The following is a 21,096-nucleotide window of genomic DNA, read 5'->3' as shown; positions in this document are numbered from 1 at the left end:
GCTGCTGACCCTGTCCTTGCTACCGTTTTGCGTTTTGTTGCTACGCAATGGCCTTTGTCAAAGTCTCGGATCGAGGATCCGTTGGTTCGCCGATTTTTTGCTCACAAGGAGAGACTTTTTGTTCGACGTGGTGTTTTGTTGTTGCGTTCTGATAATGATCAGTCCAGAGTCGTGGTCGTTACAGTCCTCTGTTTTACGGCTTCTTCACCAAGGACATTGGGGTATAGTGCGGACGAAACAACTTGCTCGTCAGCACTGTACTTGGTTCGGCATCGATGCTGCGATTACGAATGTGTGTTGTTCTTGCATGGCGTGTGCCGAACAACAATCCGCACCGCCGCGGAAACTCTTTGCATGGCCAAAAGCCACTTCCCCTTGACAACGCTTGCACATCAATTTTGCTGGTCCATTCTGGAATGCTCGATGGTTGGTTCTGGTAGATGCCTTCAGTAATTTTCCTTTTGTTGTCCAGATGTCTTCCACGACGTCCTCTGCCACCATCCAAGCGTTGTCTGCTATCTTTTGCATTGAAGGTCTTCCGCAGACTATTGTTTCCGACAATGGCCCACAATTCATGTCCGCAGAATTTCAGTCATTCTGCCAGGCCAATGGTATTCAACATCTGACATCCGCGCCGTTTTCGCCTCAGTCAAACGGTGCCGCTGAATGATTGGTCCGGACTTTCAAGTCACAGATGTTGAAGTTGAAAGAGTCGCATTCTCGGGAGGACGCGTTGTTGCTCTTTTTGCCATCGTATCGCTCTCAGCCCCGAGATGGTCGCTCGCCGGCTGAGTTGCTCCACGGTCGTCCTCATAGGACCTTGATGTCTTTGCTGCACCCGCCGCATCAGGTTCCTGTGCCGCGGCAGACTTCTGCTTTTGCTCCTGGCGACGTTGTATTCTATCGCAACTATCGAGGTTCACGGCGTTGGCTCGCAGGGCGCATTCTTCGCTGCCTCGGCCGAGCGATGTATTTGGTTTTAGGGGCCTCTGGTGAGGTGCGTCGGCATCTCAATCAGCTGCGCCTCTGTCGTCGCACGGGTTCTGCCGCTCCCCGTCTGCTTTCAGCGACGGTGCCGTCCGGTCAGCGCCCTGGGGACCCATCTACTGGCTCGCCTCATCCCCAGGTGTTACCGACGATGCCTTCCATTTTGCCCCATGGCGACGCGCCGCCGCAGCCGCCGCCGCCTGTTCTCCCGCCGGCGCCGCCCGCATTCGACGCTTCGCTGCAGCCGCCAAGCGCCTCCCTGGGTCACGCGCCGCCGATCGCTTCCCGTGACCAGCTGTCCTCCGCCATGGAACTCTTGGCCGCTCCGGACCACATGGCGTCTTCGCGCGTCGGGTACCCCGACGCAATGGAGGTCGACCCTTCGGCCGCTCCTGTCTCTTTACGGGCGCATACACCGCATGCTCCTGTCTCTTTACGGGCGCATACACCGCATGTTGACGTGCACCCTGGACTAGGTTTTCAGGCGTTTCCTAGCTCCCCTCGGACCGAATGGCCGGGTGCGGGTGGCACAGCCTCGCCTGTTGTTAGGCTCCCCACCTCATCGCATACGTCAACGTGGGGTCCTCCCCACGGCGGGCGGCAGCCTTATAACACGACCGTTCGCCGATTTGCGGGGGAGGAATGTGGTGTCACCGCCAGACACCACACTTGCTAGGTGGTAGCTTAAATCGGCCGCGGTCCATTTAGTACATGTCGGACCCGCGTGTCGCCACTGTGTGATCGCAGACCGAGCGCCACCACAAGGCAGGTCTCGAGATACGGAATAGACTCGCCCCAGTTGTACGACGACTTTGCTAGCGACTACACTTACGAAGCCTTTCTCTCATTTGCCGAGAGACAGTTAGAATAGCCTTCAGCTAAGTCCATGGCTACGACCTAGCAAGGCGCCATTAACCGTATCTGAAGATAGGCTTATTTGTATTATCAAGAGCGATGTACCACAAGGATGGAATAAAGATAAGTATTCGAGGAGCTGCATACTTTTCTTGTTAGAATTCACTACTTACCCTGTTCCAGAATTCACGCCCGTCTGCGTTAGATAGCGTGCATTTAGGCCTCCTATATCTACAAGGTGTTGGCACATTTACCAACACATCAGACTGACAGTCTGTTGAGGTGAATTATGTTTGCAAGTGCACCATTTGTTCTATAACACGAGCGTCGTCAAATATATGCATCACATCGCTTTCAGTAGAGTCAAATTATTCATGTGCCATGCCTCATCATGGACAGGCTCTTTGTTATCATGTCAGTGTTCTTGCGAAGGAAGGGGAATTTGATGGCTTTGGATTCTAGGGCACAGTAAAACCATCCTGAGTGCACTGCTTGATTATGGATAAAATGTTATGGAGGTACTGGAGAATCCAGAAGGGGTGTGCGAACAGGACTTTGGAGTATCACACCACCTGTAGAGGATAATGAACTTATGAGCATGTCACTGCAAATCCTATTCTAAACGCAGCGCATTTGAAATGTAATATTGCGTTTCCCAGCTCGATGGATACCATTTGGCGCTGGTTTCCGGAGGCCATAGTAATTAGCAAACATGCGACGATCAAAGAGGGGCTCCATGATGGGCACCAGCTTTACCGTTTTATGATTTCTATGTACGGTGTCATCGGGGTTGGCGGAACGAGTTATCTTCCAACGAATCAGTATCATTCTCATCGAATGATGGTCCTGTACCAATATATGGGCTACAAAGCGCCATTTCGACCCCAGATACATCCATGAGTCATCTCACAGTGACTGTGTGTCTGTGCCAGTTTGAAGCTGTGTATGTTCATGAGGACTGGGAATGCTTCACAGGACAGACAGTCTATTTGATGGTGCCCAGTATATCCTTATTAAGAGTTATACAATGGGCCCATCAGTGCTACAACTGTATCCTGGGGCAGTAATGCGTTTCCAGCTGGACCAGTGTCCTATACACAAGTCACCAATGGCACCGAAGTGGTTTGCAGAACAAAATGAGATTTCTCTTCTCGACTGATCTCCTGCGGCGGACCTAAACCATATTGACGACATGCGGCCAGAGACGAATCGGACCATTCAAGAAAACTGGCCTGAAACGGTTCCAAGAGCCTGAGATGACGTTTGGAAAGTCACTTGTAAAGTCTACCTGGTAGAAAGATTTATTATACACCTCATAGACTCCCTTTCTCATAGATTGCAAACAGTTATTGAAGGCCTTTGGACAGGATATGAAGTGTTGAATAAACCACATGCTGTGCCATTTTGATGGCTGAAAATACGTTAATATGGTTACCTGTTCGTTCTATTAATTCCGTGATTTCCACTGATTAAAGAAATTAATGATGTGCCACAAAAAATTGCGCTAAGCCAGAGATGAACCATATTGTGTTGTGAGACAATTGCCTATTAGATGGCCGATTGCACCACTGAGCTGCGAATGCATTATGCTAAAGATGCCTAGGTTTAGATAGCTCTATCGCTCTTCACTTAACATCACGAAACGAAGTACCTTTACTAGTCTGGAGTGCTACAAATGACGCAGCACAGATTTCTTGCGTTTTTTAATTTTTTTTAAGAGAGTACGTCCGGATGCTAGCTGTCAAAGAGGTGTCAATAATCCTACTACTATTTAAATCCGTGAGCGGAGCTGTACACCCCATAATGTGATTGGCTCCTGCGTATCATGGTGGGTAATTCAAATTTCAGTCACGGCCATTTTTTGTGCTGTCAGGTATACTTTCGAATTTAAGATGGAGGGCGAACGTAATCTACATCACTATTTTAACGTCTCGTCATATTGTTTGCGTTGTAACGTGGTGTGTAACTGTTAATGTGGCAAAGGTACTGTTGTCGGAATGCGCTGACAAAACAGTGAGAGACTTTACAAATGTGTTTAATTGTGTCTGACAAACACAATAGTAGGATATGACACTAAGGTTAGACATCAGCGCTACACGTCCTCTTAGATAAAAATCATGGCCGCCCAGTGCCTTTAGGAGCAGTATTCAGATTGATAAAGCAGATGACCAATACTGAACCAAAGAGAAAAGCTTCATCTGCAGAACGCGCTGGTGGGAATTGCTTCTTAGGTGATTACTGATTTGTACTTACCAAGGTATAAACATAGAAATCAGTGCAATAATTACTTTGTTAAAGGAATCATTGTTTAGTTTATATTAACATAATTTATGGCATTCAGGTTTTGATTTTGCCCTGACTCCATGCTAAACTACAGATCGAATAATTGGGTGCATGAGCCAACGATTGAATAAGAGGAAGGAAGGAGTGTGTCACTTATGTTCGAGACTCACGAATAGTGAAGCTCTGCACAGTTCAAACCAACCTTGGATTAGGAGCAGCTGTATCCAGGAAGCTGCTACCTGGTTAAGGACGACTGTTCCTTATCCTATCTAGCTTCATGAAAATATTTACCGAGTCAACCAGAACTACAGCGACAGGCTTTCAGAGACTCTTCAGGGATACCTTCTGAGTACTTTGGTATGTGGAACCCACAGTCTGCGGTGACTCCTTACGCAGTGTTGATGTAATTATGGTTTATTCGATTTGTTACTGAAATCACTCTTGTTTCTGTGAAAATACGCTACTGGCCATTAAAATTGCTACACCAAGAAGACGAAGTGCTACAGACGCGAAATTTAACCGTCAGGAAGAAGATGCCGTGATATGCAAATGATTAGCTTTTCAGAGCATTCACACAAGGTTGGCGCCGGTGGCGACACCCACATCGTGCTGACACGAGGAAAGTTTCCAACCGATTTCTCATACACAAAGAGCAGTTGACCGGCGTTGCCTGGTGAAACGTTGTTGTGATGCCTCGTGTAAGGAGAAATGCGTACCATCACGTTTCCGACTTTGATAAAGGTCGGATTGTAGCCTATCGCGATTGCGGTTTATCGTATCGCGACATTGCTGTTCTCGTTGGTCGAGATCCAATGACTGTTAGCAGAATATGGAATCGGTGGGTTCAGGAGGGTAATACGGAACGCCGTGCTGGATCCCAACGGCCTCGTATCACTAACAGTCGAGATGACAGGCGCCTTATCCGCATGGCTGTAGCGGATCGTGCAGCCACGTCTCGATCCCTGAGTCAACAGATGGGGACGTTTGCAAGACAACAACCATCTGCACGAACAGATCGACGACGTTTGCAGCAGCTTGGACTATCAGCTCGGAGACCATGACTCCGGTTACCCCTGACGCTGCATCAGACAGGAGCGCCTGCGATGGTGTACTCAACGTCGAACCTGGGTGCACGAATGGCAAAACGTATTTTTTTCAGATGAATCCAGGTTCTGTTTACAGCATCATGATGATCGCATCCGTGTTTGGCGACATCGCAGTGAACGCACATTGGAAGTGTGTATTCGTCATCGCCATACTGGCGTATCACTCGACATGATGGTATGGGGTGCCATTGGTTACACGCCTCGGTCACCTCTTGTTCGCATTGACGGCACTTTGAACAGTGGACTTTACATTTCAGATGTGTTACGACCCGTGGCTCTACCCTTCATTCGATCCCTGTGAAACCCTACATTTCAGCAGGATAATGCACGACCGCATGTTGCAGGTCCTGTACGGGCCTTTCTGGATACAGAAAATGTTCGACTGCTGCTCTGGCCAGCACATTCTCCAGATCTCTCACAAATTGAAAACGTCTGGTCAGTGGTGACCGAGCAAGTGGCTCGTCACAATACGCCAGTCACTACTGTTGATGAACTGTGGTATCGTGTTGAAGCTGTATGGGCAACTGTACCTGTAGACGCCATCCAAGCTCTGTTGTGACTCAATGCCCACGCGTATCAACTATCAAGGCCGTTATTACGGCCAGAGGTGGTTGGGTTGGGTATTGATTTCTCAGGATCTATGCACTCAAATTGTGTGAAAATGTAATCACATGTCAGTTCTAGTATAATATATTTGTCCAGTGAATACCCGTTTATCATCTGCATTTCTTCTTGCTGTAACAATTTTAATGGCCAGTAGTGTACCCTCACAACAGCCAAGAAGTCTGTAATATGCAAGAACTAAAATGTACACCACTCAACACCGAGTTATGCAACATCTCTCACTGTACTCTGATGAGACTGCCCTCGCTGTGAGAACAGCTCAGAATAACGTTTTCGTGACGTTCTTCCATTGCATTGAGTGGATATTTATACTATGTGTGTATCGGCCTACTCTTCGCCAGCAAACCGATCGCTGTTAACATACAACTAACACTCCTGGGGGAAAAAAACCCAAGGGAGAACAGAGCAGTACTGAATGCAAGCTTGAAGGTAGAGAGTAAAATTGGTACTACTGTTGTCAACAGAAATTACCGTGAGTGAAAGGAAACAGTAAACACAAGTCATACCGTCAATGTTTGTTCTGTTAGCACTACTTTCAGTGCTAGACAGACAGCAAGCTAACTAGGGCAAGAAACCAAAAGAAACGCATTAATTCTGAAATGGGTTGCCAAATACCATGGGTCCCCAACACGAAAACACTCAGAAGATACTCTGAACAACCTCCAAAAGTTTTTCAATGAAGTTCTGGTTTGACTCTCGGAAGAACATGAAGGTACATGAATAGTCAAAAACCCTGACAGTGAAGTCACACTACAGAAAGGAAGTATGAAATGGTTGTGAGAACTAAATCAACCTGCGAAGTTTCATTATCTGTCCCCCTCCCTTTCTGAGTCTTCCCTTTTTTTGTCAGTTGGTGTAGATATGTAAATCGAAGAACCGGCGTAAAGGTACCGAAGCGAAGTGAGACATAGAAAGATTATCCCACAAAGTGACTAAAAGAAGGGACTGGATGATAGGAGACTCTCTGACTATCAAGGGATCCTTAGTTTGGTAATGGAAGGAAGAGCGATGGGTAAAAATTGTCAGGGAGACCAAGGCTTAAAAGCAGTAACCAGTATCAAATGGATGTAGACTGCAGTAATTATGCAGAGATGAAGAGGCTCTCACAGGATGACTAGCATGGAGAGCCGCATCAAAGGCGTCTCTAGACTGAAAACAACAACAACATATACAGTTAAGCTTTTTCAAAAAATTAATGCGTTGTAATGACTGGCAAGAGCTATCTGGACACCCACATGTAATGTAGGATTGACCATTCTGTGTCACGAGAGGTGGACCCACCAGTATAAAAGAAAGTTGTGTTATAGTAACAGCAACGGGTCGGTAAGGAGAGCTCAGTGATTTCGACTGAACTAGTCATTGGATATCACCTGAATAACAAATCCGTGGTAGACATTACAACCCTTCTAAAGCTGCCCAAGTCGACTGTTGGTGGTGTAGTTGTGAAGTGGAAAAACGGAGGAACAACCACAGCTCAACAAAGACCACACAGATCTCATAAACTGACAGGGATTGTCGAGCATTGTATAGTGTGTTTGTATAAAACTGTATGAAATCAGCGGAAGGAACCATTCATGAGTTCCGTAATGTTACAGGTACTACAGCTACCGCAATGTGTAGGGAATTAAAAAGAATTTGATTTAGTGGTTGGGTAGTTTCTCTTAAGCTAGATAATTCTGTTGTCAGTGCTAAGCGACATTTGAGGTGGCGTAATGAGCTACGTCACTGGACAGTGGATGACTGGAAACGAATGATTTGGAGTGATGGATCGCGCTGTGACCTTTGGTTATCCGATGGAAGGTTTGGGTTTGGCGAATGTATGGAGATCTTGGCTGCCATGATGTGTAATGTCAGCAATAAAGTACAGAGGAGGTGTGTCGGCCGTTGTGACCGAGCGGTTCTAGGCGCTTCAGTCCGGAACCACGCGACTGCTACGGTCGCAGGTTCGAATCCTGGATGTGCGTGATGTCCTTAGGTTTAAGTAGTTCAAAGTCTAGGGGACTTATGACCTCAGATGTTAAGTCCCATAGTGCTTAGAGCCATTTGAGTACAGAGGAGGTGTGTGGATGTATTTTTTTGGGTAAGGACGTGCTCCCTTTACGGCATTTAACAAAGTATGTTCTGCAGCATTGTGTACTGTGTGTAGTAAAGTGTTTGCATCAGCATGACAGTGCACCTTGTCATGCAACTGTGAGGCAATGGTTTGTGGACAGTAACGTTGCTGAAATCGAGTGGTTTTCCAGAAATCCCGAACTGAACCTTCGGGAAGAGTTGGAACGTCTATTTCGCTCCAGACCCCAGCGTCCATCATCACTACCTTCTCTGGTTTCAGATCTTGAGGAAGAATGGGCTTCCATTGTTCCTCAGACATTCAGACACTTCACGGAAAACGACCCCAGCGAAGTTCAAGCCGTCACAAAAGCGAAGGGTGGATACACCCCACACTAATTTCCAATAACAGGTGTCTGGATACTTTTGATTGGCTCGCGAATATGCAGAGATATGAAGTAGAACGGCCATATAGGCTCATTTGTAGGTAATGCAAATGGCAGACTACGATTAGTTTGTACAGTACTTGGGAAATGCACTTTCTCTGCTACAAAGGTTACGTACAAAACATTTGAACGATCAATACCTAAATAGGGCTCAAGTGCGTGGAGCCCCTACGAAGTCAGAGTAACAGGACTATCTACACCTAAATATGCGCAAATAATGTTAAGACGCCAACAGCTTACATACAAATGTGCGGGTTCAAGCAGTCATCTTCCCGCACTCGAACGGAACCAGATTGGACACTAACATTGGGTACATAAAAAAGCAACACTCTACATTTGTAATCACTTATTGCCAACAAACTGTTCCACGCATCTGCACGTTTGGACTCACTGAGGCTATTACTTGCTCGTGTTTCAATTTCAAAAGTGATACCGTTGAAAGTCTTGGTTTGTTATACACTGTTCTGTCACATTAATGCGACCGCCTGTCGAAACTCTGACTAACCACCCTTTGCCATGCAGACCACGGGGAGATTTGGAGGAAGAGTGTCAGTGAGGTCCTGGTAGGTACAGACAGGGATGTGGAGCCATGATGACTCCATTGCCGTGGCCAGCAGTACTAGGTTTCGGGGTTGATGATCCATGGCGCGAATTGCTCCCTTCTCTGGCCTGGGTGTTTGCTTTCAGAAATTTCACTCCGTACGCGCCGTCGGCCAGGTGTCCGATGGGGCATAAAGCGTGGTTCATCTGAATAGGCCACCTGTCGCCTGTACGTCCAGTTTCAGTACTGCTGTGCAGATTCCAACTTAGTCGTCGATGAACTGCAGTCACCATGGGAGCATGAACCAGGCGCCCTGCTGTGGAAGCCTTACACAACAACTTCCGGTGAATGATCGTCGAGCAGACACTGTTGGTAGCTCTGTGGTTCATCTGAGCGATCAGTTGCTCAACTGGTTGACCTCACATCCAACAAGTTGCTCAACAGTTGCACATCTATTTCTCGTACATTCCTTCACAGCCACCGTTCACACGTTGCGCACCACACTTGCCTCGCAGTCGGTTTTGGATAGCGCAATTTGCCATGCATGGTATAATTCAACCATTGCGTCAAGTGAACTGTTTACAGATTTAGGCCTTTTTGAAATACTTGCACCCTCGGCCCAAAAGCTAATGAATGACCATGTCCTGTTGACGTGAGATAAACTGCTCCGTCTCCGCATTATGATGACAATTGTCCCCTCGACATGCTTTATATACCTTCCACTGCTAGTTCCGCCACCTGCTGTGTGTGAGTCGTTATTGCACGTTGGCGTCTAAAATAGGCGGTGGTCACGTCAGTGTGACTGGACGGTGTATAAACTTACTATTACGATTCATTTTGTACAAAATTGTTGAGGCTTTCTTGCCACTTGTTAAGGTACCGCCTGTTCCTTCTCTTCTCGGGATTTTCGGCTGACGCTGTTTAATGATTTTTCTGGCGCTTTGCCTGCACGAGAGGCTTGCCTTATCAAAGGATGATCCTCTGTTGCTGATGGCGGACTGGAGTCGAGCTTGCGGCGGGAGTTTATCCACTACTGGCCATTAAAATTGTCACACCATGAAGATGACGTGCCACAGACGCGAAATTTAACCGACAGCAAGAAGATGCTGTGATATGCAAATGGTTAGCCTTTCAGAGTATTCACACAAGGTTGGCGCCGGTGGCGACGCCTACAACGTGCTGACATGAGGAATGTTTCCAACCGATTTCACATACACAAACAGCAGTTGACCGGCGTTGCATGGTGAAACAATGTTGTGATGCCTCGTCTAAGGAGGAGAAATGCGTACCATGACGTTTCCGACTTTGATAAAGGTCGGATTGTAGCCTATCGCGATTGCGGTTTATCGTATCGCGACATTCCTGCTCGCTTTGGTCGAGAGCCAATGACTGTTAGCAGAATATGGAATCGGTGGGTTCAGGAGGGTAATACGGAACGCCGTGCTGGATCTCAACGGTCTCGTATCACTAATAGTCGAGACGACAGGCATCTTATCCGCATGGCTGTAACGGATCGTGCAGCCACGTCTCGATCCCTGAGTCAACAGATGGGGACGTTTGCTAGACAGCAACCATCTGCACGAACAGTTCGACGACGTTTGCAGCAACATGGACTATCAGCTCAGAGGCCATGGCTGCGGTTACCCTTGACGCTGCCTCACAGACAGGAGCGCCTGCGATGGTGTACTCAACGACGAACCTGGGTGCACGAATGGCAAAACGTCATTTTCTCGGATGAAGTCAGGTTCTGTTTACAGCATCATGATGGTCGCAACTGTGTTTGGCGACATCGTGGTGAACGCACATGGGAATCGTGCATTCGTCTTCGCCATACTGGCATATCACACGGCGTGATAGTATGGGGTGTCATTTGTCTCACGTCTCAGTCACCTCTTGTTCGCATTGACGGTACTTTGAACAGTGGACGTTACATTTCAGATGTGTTACGACCCGTGGCTCTACCCTTCGTTCGATCCCTGTGAAGCCCTACGTTTCAGCAGGATAATGCAAGACCGCATGTTGCAGTTCCTGTACGGGCCTTTCTGGATAGAGAAAATGTTCGACTGCTGGCCTGGCCAGCACATTCTCCAGATCTCTCACCAACTGAAAACGTCTGGTCAGTGGTGGCCGAGCAAGTGGCTCGTCACAATACGCCAGTCACTACTGTTGATGAACTGTGGTATCGTGTTGAAGCTGCATGGGCAGATGTATCTGTACAACCCATCGAAGCTCTGTTTGAGTCAATGCCCAGGCCTATCAAGGCCGTTATTACGGCCAGGGATGGTTGTTCTGGGTACTGATATCTCGGGATCTATGCACCCAAACTGCGTGAAAATGTAATAACATGTCAGTTCTAGTATAATATATTTGTCCAATGAATACCCGTTAATCATCTGCATTTCGTCTTGGTGTAGTAATTTTAATGGCCAGTAGTGTAAATACTTGTAGCGCCAATGTGTCGAGGGCGTCTCCCTGCTCTTTTCAGCTGTGGCTGTCTCCTTATTACCTCCGTTACCTGCAAAGGCAACTGAAATATGACAGCGGTTTGAACGTGAATCATGTATTTGTTTTACGTGTTTCTGTTGCAGTCGTAACAGATATGTCTGAACCTCTCACATCACCGGCACTAACGAAGTAACTTTACTGAGCAATGCTGTTCTGTCAACTACTGTCCGCCACCAAAAGTGGAGGGTGGACCTCTGACAATGCGAGCCATTCATAATGGTGCACCTTAAGAAAAATCCATTAGACGAACGTCTACCGAACTTCCCGAGACCAAAAGCAACAGGCAATGCATTCGTTTTGTAGTTCACCCACCGTAGAGTAACTGCTCTAAGAACACGTTCTTGTTTTCGGGTGATTTTTGATCTGTGATAATCGAAGACTTTTATAATGTTAGCTGCTGTGCGTTCTGTATAATTGCAGCGCTATTTTTGTTTGTGAAGTTTGCTTTGGTCAGCGCTCTAGCGTTCTCCACTTGCTGCAGTAAGATCGTGATTCCTGCTCAAGAACAGTTGTGCACCGAGAGATTATCACCGTCGGATAAGGATATAAAAACCGCGGCAAACGTGCTCCCAGATCCAACGCACGCGTGCTGCCTTATGCGCGTGGTTAGGAGCACGCGACTTTAATTGCTCACCTTTAATGAACGCGTTATCTACCTCTCGTAATATGTGTCCGGGCTTTGTGGTTTCCCTCTGGCTTCAAACACTTTCTACCCCCGTGCTAATTATGCATGCAAATGGTCGCGTTTCGTTCGACATTAAATTCACGCAACGAGTTATTACGAACGCTTTCGTTCCAAGCTGAGGTTAAAGTGCATGATAAAACTAGTTGGGGCGATTTGATTTTTTCAGTTTTGCGTAATGAAGCTGGACCGCAGAAAATTGTACTTTTTGACATAAATTCCAAGACTGCATAAATTTCTTGTATTTTTAAAACTATTTATTTGGGGAGAAAAGGCTTTGTTAATATAATGACTATTGCGTTATTCCAAGGATTTTCTGGCCCTGACCAATTAAAATTTAAATTTAATTAAAAACATTCCGTTGCTACTGCAAGTGTTTTACTGTTACGTCGTTGAATATTTAAGGAAATACTTTCCACAGACATTACAAAACACAATGAGACAATTTACCACAAGGGGAAACAGAACTGTCTTGACGTTGTTTGAACACGCAACATCACAAGAATTTTAAAATTTCCCCGGCGAATTTAATGTTAAAAAGGTTTTCGGATTTGCAGCGGATTGTCGTTAACTACGCACTAAGATATTGCGTGCCACCCTCAGGTGACCCATCGAAGATTGACGACGACGTCCCCCTTTCCGCAGTTTGTTACCGTGTGGTTAGTATTCCGTACAAGCGTGAAGACCTCATCGACAGATGGACCACTCTACCCGGCGGACAGCACCGTCGCTTGTGCACTTGTGGAAGTCAGCTGCCATCAGCAATGCCACTATCTACGGCCACTGGCGTACTCTGTCGTCTTCGATTAGAGGAAACTGTGGGCATGATAGAGTTCCACGCTTTATCCAACTAGGAACCGCTATAACGGCTCATCGGATTTTCCGCCGTCCGTATTTCCACGGATTCCTTAATAATGGAGTCCGGAAACGATGTTGCTGTGGCCGAAATTGTATCTGCGGTGGAGATAAAATGTTCAGCTACAGCAAACTTACTTGGTGTGAGTGCAGCGCTGATGTTCGGTGCAGCGTTTTTCCACGCCGCGCTTGGTTGGATCTACATAAGTCATACCACAATGGCGACGTATTCTGTAAACTCCAGCCTTTCGAAATAAGAAATTGTTCTTCACTCACCCCACAAGGTCTACAATCTTAGATGCCCCAGAAGGTATGCAGTCTTAGATGGTGGGCGAAAAACCTCTTTCTCCTGAAATTTACAGCGGACACTCTTGCTGTCTTAAACTAAATATTTACCTACAAAGGGAAGAAAAGCTAGAGATCTTGCTGGCGTTCTATCCTCTTTATCCATTTGCTGGTTCTTGGTTTTTAATTGATAGTGCTCTGTTAATCTGCTGTATAGAATATCCATTTTACCTGATCACTGTCTTTAGATGGGAGAGTTCTTTAGGCAAACTATCTGGATATGAGGCTTTGAGAGCTCTGTGTGGAAGCGTTTGAAACAAATTAATAGTATGCAACTGGTGAGGATTATTCGGCGAAGTTAAATACAGATTGGTGTGAATGGACTCGCGATAAACTGAGTGTCCCAGAGAGCCATCATAAAAAAAAAAAGGTTCAAATGGCTCTGAGCACTATGGGACTTAACATCTGTGGTCACCAGTCCCCTAGAACTTAGAACTACTTAAACCTAACTAACCTAAGGACAGCACACACATCCATGCCCGAGGCAGGATTCGAACCTGCGACCGTAGCAGTCGCGCGGTTCCGGACTGAGCGAGCCATCATCCTCCCGTCTAACAAAACATCCAGAAAATCTTCTGGGATACAACATCAATGAATCGCCCACATACCTCCAGAACAGGGTGGCCGAGCGGATCTAGGCGCTTCAGTCCGGAACCGCGCGACTGCTACAGTCGCAGGTTCGAATCCTGCCTAGGGCATGGATGTGTGTGATGTCCTTAGGTTAGTTAGGTTTAAGTAGTTCTGAGTTCTAGGGGACTGATGACCTCAGCTGTTAAGTCCCATTGTGCTCAGAGCCATTTGAGCCATTTGAGCCATTTTGAGCCTCCAAATCACATTTGGTTTAAGGGCCGCTGATTCCAGCGCTCTATTGCGAATGTCATCCATAGAAATGGCTGTCAATAGGGGAGACAGAAGGCTACCTTTTGCGACACCTTCAGTCTGCTCTGTCTGCCCTGGTAGGGAATATGTAACGTTAGAACTGTAATTGGTGGATTTTCTACCAAATTATAATTACAGTTTTTCTCCCTATGCACTATATCGTTGCAATGGAGTACGGAATTATAGCTAACACTGAGAAGAATTGTTCATTTGAAATCGAACATAGCGGACCTGAGGACAAGAATGTATTTAAGGACAATACGAAGGGCTCTGTAATTATCAATAGTTTGTGTTGTGCCTAGCAAACAAGGCCTACTGTACTCGCCAATTGGTTGCAGACTTAAAAACGGAAGTAAATGTTCTACCTTGCAACTAACGATATCCTTTTAGTATGAAGGCTTGGAGCTTTTAGCCTGGAGTATCACGTTTTCGAGTTACAAAATTGCTTTCGCCATCCCTCACCGGTAGTTGAGGCGGATTTCGAAATCTTCTAACGGATGGTACATACACTATCAACCAATTGCAGATGATACATACACTATCCGCCAGAACATTATGACCACCGAGCTACCATCGATATAAACCCGTCCAGGAAGTAGCATCGTCACCTGGCGAGGATTTACTCCTAGTCACATACACGCACGGTGCACGTAGTATCACTGAGCGTGCTGTCTATGTGTAGAATGGGGATGGCGCGCCATCTATCCGAGTTTGACCGAGAGCATGAGCATTTTGCCAACAGCCGAACTTGTCGGGTGTACGAGGAGTCCTGTGTGAGTGTCTTCAATATGGCGAAACCAAGGTGAAACCACGTGCAGACGTCATGGGGATGGGCGGCCACTCCTCATTACAGATGTCGGACGCCGTAGGCTGGGCAGACTGGTAAAACAGGGCAGGCGGTGAACTGTGGCGGGACTAACCTCAGACTTTAATGCTGGTCAAAGTACAAGTGTGTCTGAACACACAGTGCACCGAACACCCATGACGATGGGCCTCCGCAGTCGAAGCCCTTGCAAGTGCCAATGTTAACACCACGACATAGGCAATTACGACTGAAATGGGCACGTGATCATCGGCACTGGACGTTGGCACAGTAGCAGATCGCTGCATGGACTGATGAATCCCTATAGGTTCTTCATCATGCCGATGGGAGGGCGCGAATCCATCGTCTTCCAGGGGAACAGCTCCTTGACGCATGTACTGCCAGACAAGCTGGTGGCGGCTCCATTATGCTCTGGGGAACACTCACGTGGGCATCCATGGGTCCAGTGGAGCAGTGCAAGGTACCATGACGGCCAAGGAATCTCGTACACTGGTTGCAGACCATGTACACCTCTTCATGACGACCCTGTTTCCCGACGGCAGTGGCATTTTCAACAAGACAATGCGCCATGTCACAAGGCAAGGAGTGTGATGGAGTGGTTCGAGGAAGACAGTAGCGAGTTCCAATTGATCTACTGCCTCCTCCCCCCTCTCTCTTAACTCACCTGATCTCAACCCGATCAAACACGTGTGGGATGTGGATGTATGTGGCGTCATAGCTCATCGCCCTCCTCCCCGAAATTTACAGGAATTAGGTGACTTGTGTGCGCAGATGTTGTGCGTATTCCCTCCAGCGGCCTATCAAGGCCTCATTGCTTCGATGCTACGATGCTTCGCCGCTGTTATCCGTGCCTAAGGTGGAGGTACGGGCTGTTAGGTATGGTGTCGTACTGATCTCGCTGATATCAGTCTATTATTTCAACGCATACTTAAATGTGGGCTGTGAGAATACTATGTGGAAGTTACTGTTCCTTTAAAATCAGTTCATGGTTCCAGAATGAGATTTTCACTCTGCAGCGGAGTGTGCGCTGATATGAAACTTCCTGGCAGTTTAAAACTGTGTGCCCGACCGAGACTCGAACTCGGGACCTTTGCCTTTCGCGGGCAAGTGCTCTACCATGGTAGAGCACTTGCTGCAGAGTGAAAATCTCATTCTGGAAACATCCCCCAGGCTGTGGCTAAGCCATGTCTCCGCAATATCCTTTCTTTCAGGAGTGCTAGTTCTGCAAGGTTCGCAGGAGAGCTTCTGTAAAGTTTGGAAGGTAGAAGACGAGATACTGGCAGAAGTAAAGCTGTGAGACCGGGCGTGAGTCGTGCTTCGGTAGCTCAGATGGTAGAGCACTTGCCCGCGAAAGGCAAAGGTCCCGAGTTCGAGTCTCGGTCGGGCACACAGTTTTAATATGCCAGGAAGTTTTAGTTCATGGTTATCCACTATTTGCCGATAATCGGAAGTCATTTGTGAATACGCAAAATATTAATATTTCAACAGGTAAGTTATCTATAAGGAACAGAGCAAGAACTAAGGAACTCGCTAGGGCTGTGATTGAGTTTCGGACTTGAATTATTCGTTTCAAAGCAAACTGTGCAGCAAAAATTTCTAAAGAAACATAACTAGATGGCGGTCATCTCCATTTTAGAAGTCTAACGCTCAGCGTGTTACAATAATCAACAACGTCGCGGGAAGCGAATTTTAGGTGCGACAAGACAAGGGAACACGTGACTGTATTATTCAGATTACTGTTATGTACGCACAGCTAATGCATTATTGTCAGTAGATTCTGCGGTTTTTGAAAGACGGTTTTTTCTGAACTGCTTGTGTGCAGCAGTTTGCAAGAAAATATTTCAGTGTCTCGCAGACCATTGTGACCTATAGGTAGGATGATAATTCTGGTCTTTGAAAACAGCAAGCGATTTGGTGCAGCTGTTATGATATTAACATATGGTAGATATCACTCGAGTTTGTACCCCGATCTAGTAGTTTTCATATTGCTCACGGAAAAATTTAATAATATTTTCATGTGAAAGTGGGGATAGTTTCTTCTGCAGTATTAGAACCTTGGAAATCCTCCTCATTAAGGAAGTGGGATAGTGGTCCAGTTTTAACCGCCACCCTCTGGACCCTAACAACACCTCAGTAATTTTGAATTTTATACGAATTGTTTTGACGATTTCTTTATCGCTTTGACTCAAAGCAACAAAGTTTGGAATTTATGAAGTCAACAATGGCGCCAACATCAGTTCTGCTAGTGACTAATGAGTACAATGTTTCTGAACGAATAGTAAATGTTATAGGAGGTGGCTGCATAGACGGATGCGAATAAAACATTCCGTACAAGGCGTAAGGGATCTGAGTGCAGATATTTTTGTTGGCGACTGAGGACTGTGTACTCAGAAAGATTAGATCAGTATTTACGTCATCTACAGACTCGTGATTATTGCTATTACAAGTCATATGCTTTTAGGTTGGGTAGCACCTCCGAGCATATGCGGCAGGAGCAAGTTGTTAATGTTTATTTTCCCGTGGGTAGCATCCCAGATGTTGCAGTGTGGATGCATGGATGCAAAACTGACAGGTGTAGTCCAGGTAGTGGCACTGTTAGGACCATGCAGAAAACATTAGGTCGTAAAGTCTGTGACGTGTTTGTAGAAAGACTGTTTTATGCAGAGAAAAAACAACCAACACACTGATATGTGTACATACTAAGGTACTACATATAAAAATATCTGAAGTTATACCTTTTGTATCCCGCCTGGAAGGTGGCGCGTGGGTCTGCTCCTGAAAACTTGGCCGAATGAAGGAAGCGAGTAGGAGCAGGTGAGGTAAAACACGTCGGTACTGCAAGTAAGTAAAAGTGGTTTACTGGTGCATGAATGTTGTAGGGAAGCAGCCTACTCACGCTGTAGTAAATTCACATCAGTTTCCATTGTGTGCCAGCCAGTCTGCTGTAACTAGCTCTGACGTCATAAATGTTGCGCAATACCTTAAAAATCATGCAAATGACCTAAAACTTTTCTAGCATGTCAGGAATAATACTAAATTAATGTGTGTTAAATATCAGTTCGATAACTTCAGCTATTTTCGAAATTTGGACGTTTTTCTGAAAAAATCATTGGCGCAACAGAAAAGAGCTAGACTTCAAAATTTATATTTCGATTCGTCTTTCATAATGATGTAATAAAAACAGTACTTTGGATTTCACAAATTAAGATTTTAGTGGAAATTCATGATTTTCTGGTTTTCGTCTCAAAACTGAAGGAAGCAAGATAGATTAAGTAGGGTAATAAATAAGGCTAGGATGTTTAGATTTAAATAGGTTGGAGGTCCGCTATGACTATGAAGATGTGAAAAGTTTCTTTTGAATACCTATAAAATTATAGCGATAGCGGATCTCAAAAGGGCCAGTTCAGAGCTCATCTACTGCGTGCAGTGTAATTAAATTAATTCTCTCGCCCAAAATATTTAACTTAGCCACGTCAAAATTTTATTATCAATACTTACCTGCGTGCTGAATGCACGTTTAAATTAAGAGCTTCATCGGCCATCAGCAAAAGAAGCTATAAATTATTATGTAACTTGAAGTGGTGCGTTACTAGCCCAGCGGCTAGTCGGGAGAGCCGATTTGATCAGGCGTTCCCTTAGCCCTCCGCACCGCGGCTTTTTATATAAGAACGTTGCGCGAGGAAGCAAGGCCCCAGTTCTCTCCAGACGCTGAATAACACGCCATCTGTGTCGGGAGTCGCGTCGCATCGGTATCACTGCTACAAACAGCCTCGGGAGCCGTATTAAGTTACTAGAGATACGCGGAACCATGAAATCATTTCAAGTGAAGGGTTAAATTCTGGGATGATTTTCATTATCTAGCTTCAGTTTGCGTATGTCGTATTTTCACGTGCCGTCGCGGGACAGACATTCTACCAATTATTTAGCGTGGCGTTTGATGAAATACTCTCATCAAATTATGGCGAGCATTCTTTTTAACATTTAATTCGGACATTTATAGTTGCATCAGCGCATTAGACTCTGAACTGCTCTGTTAGTTAGGTTGTAGGGATACTTGTGTTTTTTATCAGTGAATTTCAGAATATACTAAACTATTTTGGAAAATTGTTTTTGATTAGAAATCCCTGACAATCTCCTAATTCCTCAGAGCTATAAGCTGCAGCTATAATGGTATTCTCAGATGAAGTGGGCACTAGGAACTCTAATTACAGGCTTCACGTTTTGTTAAATCACTTTCTGGGTGCTAAAAAGTAAATAGAGAGCCAGTGTTGAGAACGGCGAAAGACTGCATTAACGACATTCTAAAAGCCTGAAACTGATTCAACATGCAAGCATTTATACAGCAATTCATTATATTTTTTACAACTAATTCGCCGCCCCACAATGTGTACAGAGGCATACATTACTTTGTACAGATGAGCACGTTGGCGCGAAGCCTTAGACCCGTCGTAAGTAGTGCAAAGTCTCTATACGAAGCGAAGCTGAAGCGAAGTGTCCCGCCTGTCTGCTCTTGATAAAATGGGTAGAATCTGCAGCGGCGCTCGTAGAGCTGAACAGCGCCGGCTAGAGGGCGCTGTCGTCGGTGTCGGTGTCGTTGTGCCAACCTACGACCTTGCACCTACGCCGTGGCATCGTAGCTATCGATACCACAATACCCATTACATTCTGTGTAACATGTGCCCAATTTGTATTAGTTAGCTGGCCGCTGTGACCGAGCGGTTCTAGGCGGTTCAGTCCGCAACCGCGCTGCTGCTACGGTCGCATGTTCGAATCCTGCCTCGGGCATGGATGTGTGATGTCCTGAGGTTAGTTAGGTTGAAGTAGTTCTAAGTTCTAGAGGACTGATGACCTCAGATGTTAAGTCCCATAGTGCTTAGAGCCATTTGAACTATTTTTGTATTAGTTATGAGATGCCGATGTGTCAGCAGTTTAAGCGGCCAGACATCTACAAGAAGTTAACACATTAAGTTTATTTCCAATATGTGAACTTAATAAATGAGGTATACATAACTTCGAAGTGCTGTAGGTGCTTCTGTGGTGCTCAGTTGCATACAGTGAGTCTTAAACACTGATACAGTCCAATTAGCCACTGACATGTAGTAGTGCTTAGTAGCGGCGTGCTACGCTGAAATAATTTCCTCACTGCAGTCTTTTGCACTAAGGTTTATAAGTTTGTAGAGTCACTCTCTGAGTGCGATTGCTTAAAAGGATGCGCCATCCAGTAACAGTCACAGGCCGTGAGATAATGTGAATCCAGTGTTCTCTGGTGGCGTGTTTGCGTGGCGCCTAGAGTCGCACTCCACCACAACTACGGTTCGGCAGTTTTGGTACACCAAGTACATGAAGTAGTAAATGGTAGGATTACTGGCAGAACTGTTATCAGAAAGAAACGTAAATAAATGTACGAGGCAGAAACTGGGAGCCGATGACTTCTCTTTGTTTGTTTGTTCTGCCCATAACTGGAGTCGCACGGTTTTCAGCCTTAGCCCATTGTGCATTTTATATCCTTACAAAATGCAAATTGCATTTTATAAGTAATAAAAATAGGCTGCTCGCGTAACTTCTACTCTTTTATGTAACCAAAGCAATCAGTTTTGTTCCAAGTACAGTATATATGCACAAACACAAAACAATATATATAATTATTGTCGTTATTTTTACTCAACAGAACATTCTTTATCATGATCGAAGTCGAGGGTACAGTGTTATTATTGACAAGTGTGAAAGTTGTTTAGCATTAATAGAAACATGTTTTAAATAAGCTCGACGAAGTACTGAAGCGATGTTTGATATGTTTTTCTTTTGCAATTTTTTTATATTTTGCCTTTTTTTTGAGGAAATTGTGTTTTCTGGTGCTATATGATTAAGCTGTATTGTTTATGTTTTATTTTTACAACATCCCCCAGTTTCACCGTAGAAAACAATATTTTTCGAATATAACCTGAACGAAACATTGAAACTTTCAACTTTTCTATAAATACTGTTTACCGCCTGTCCCTCCCCCTCCCTCCCCATTAACCACGGAACTTGCCGCGGGTGTAATGGTTTGCATACCTCAGCCATACAGATAGCCGTACCGTAGGCGCAACCACAACGGAGGGGTATCTGTTGAGGAG

This window comes from Schistocerca piceifrons, chromosome 3, assembly GCF_021461385.2.
Source record: "Schistocerca piceifrons isolate TAMUIC-IGC-003096 chromosome 3, iqSchPice1.1, whole genome shotgun sequence".
NCBI classification, from domain to species: Eukaryota; Metazoa; Arthropoda; class Insecta; order Orthoptera; family Acrididae; genus Schistocerca; species Schistocerca piceifrons.
Note: the sequence above shows the minus strand (reverse complement) of the source record.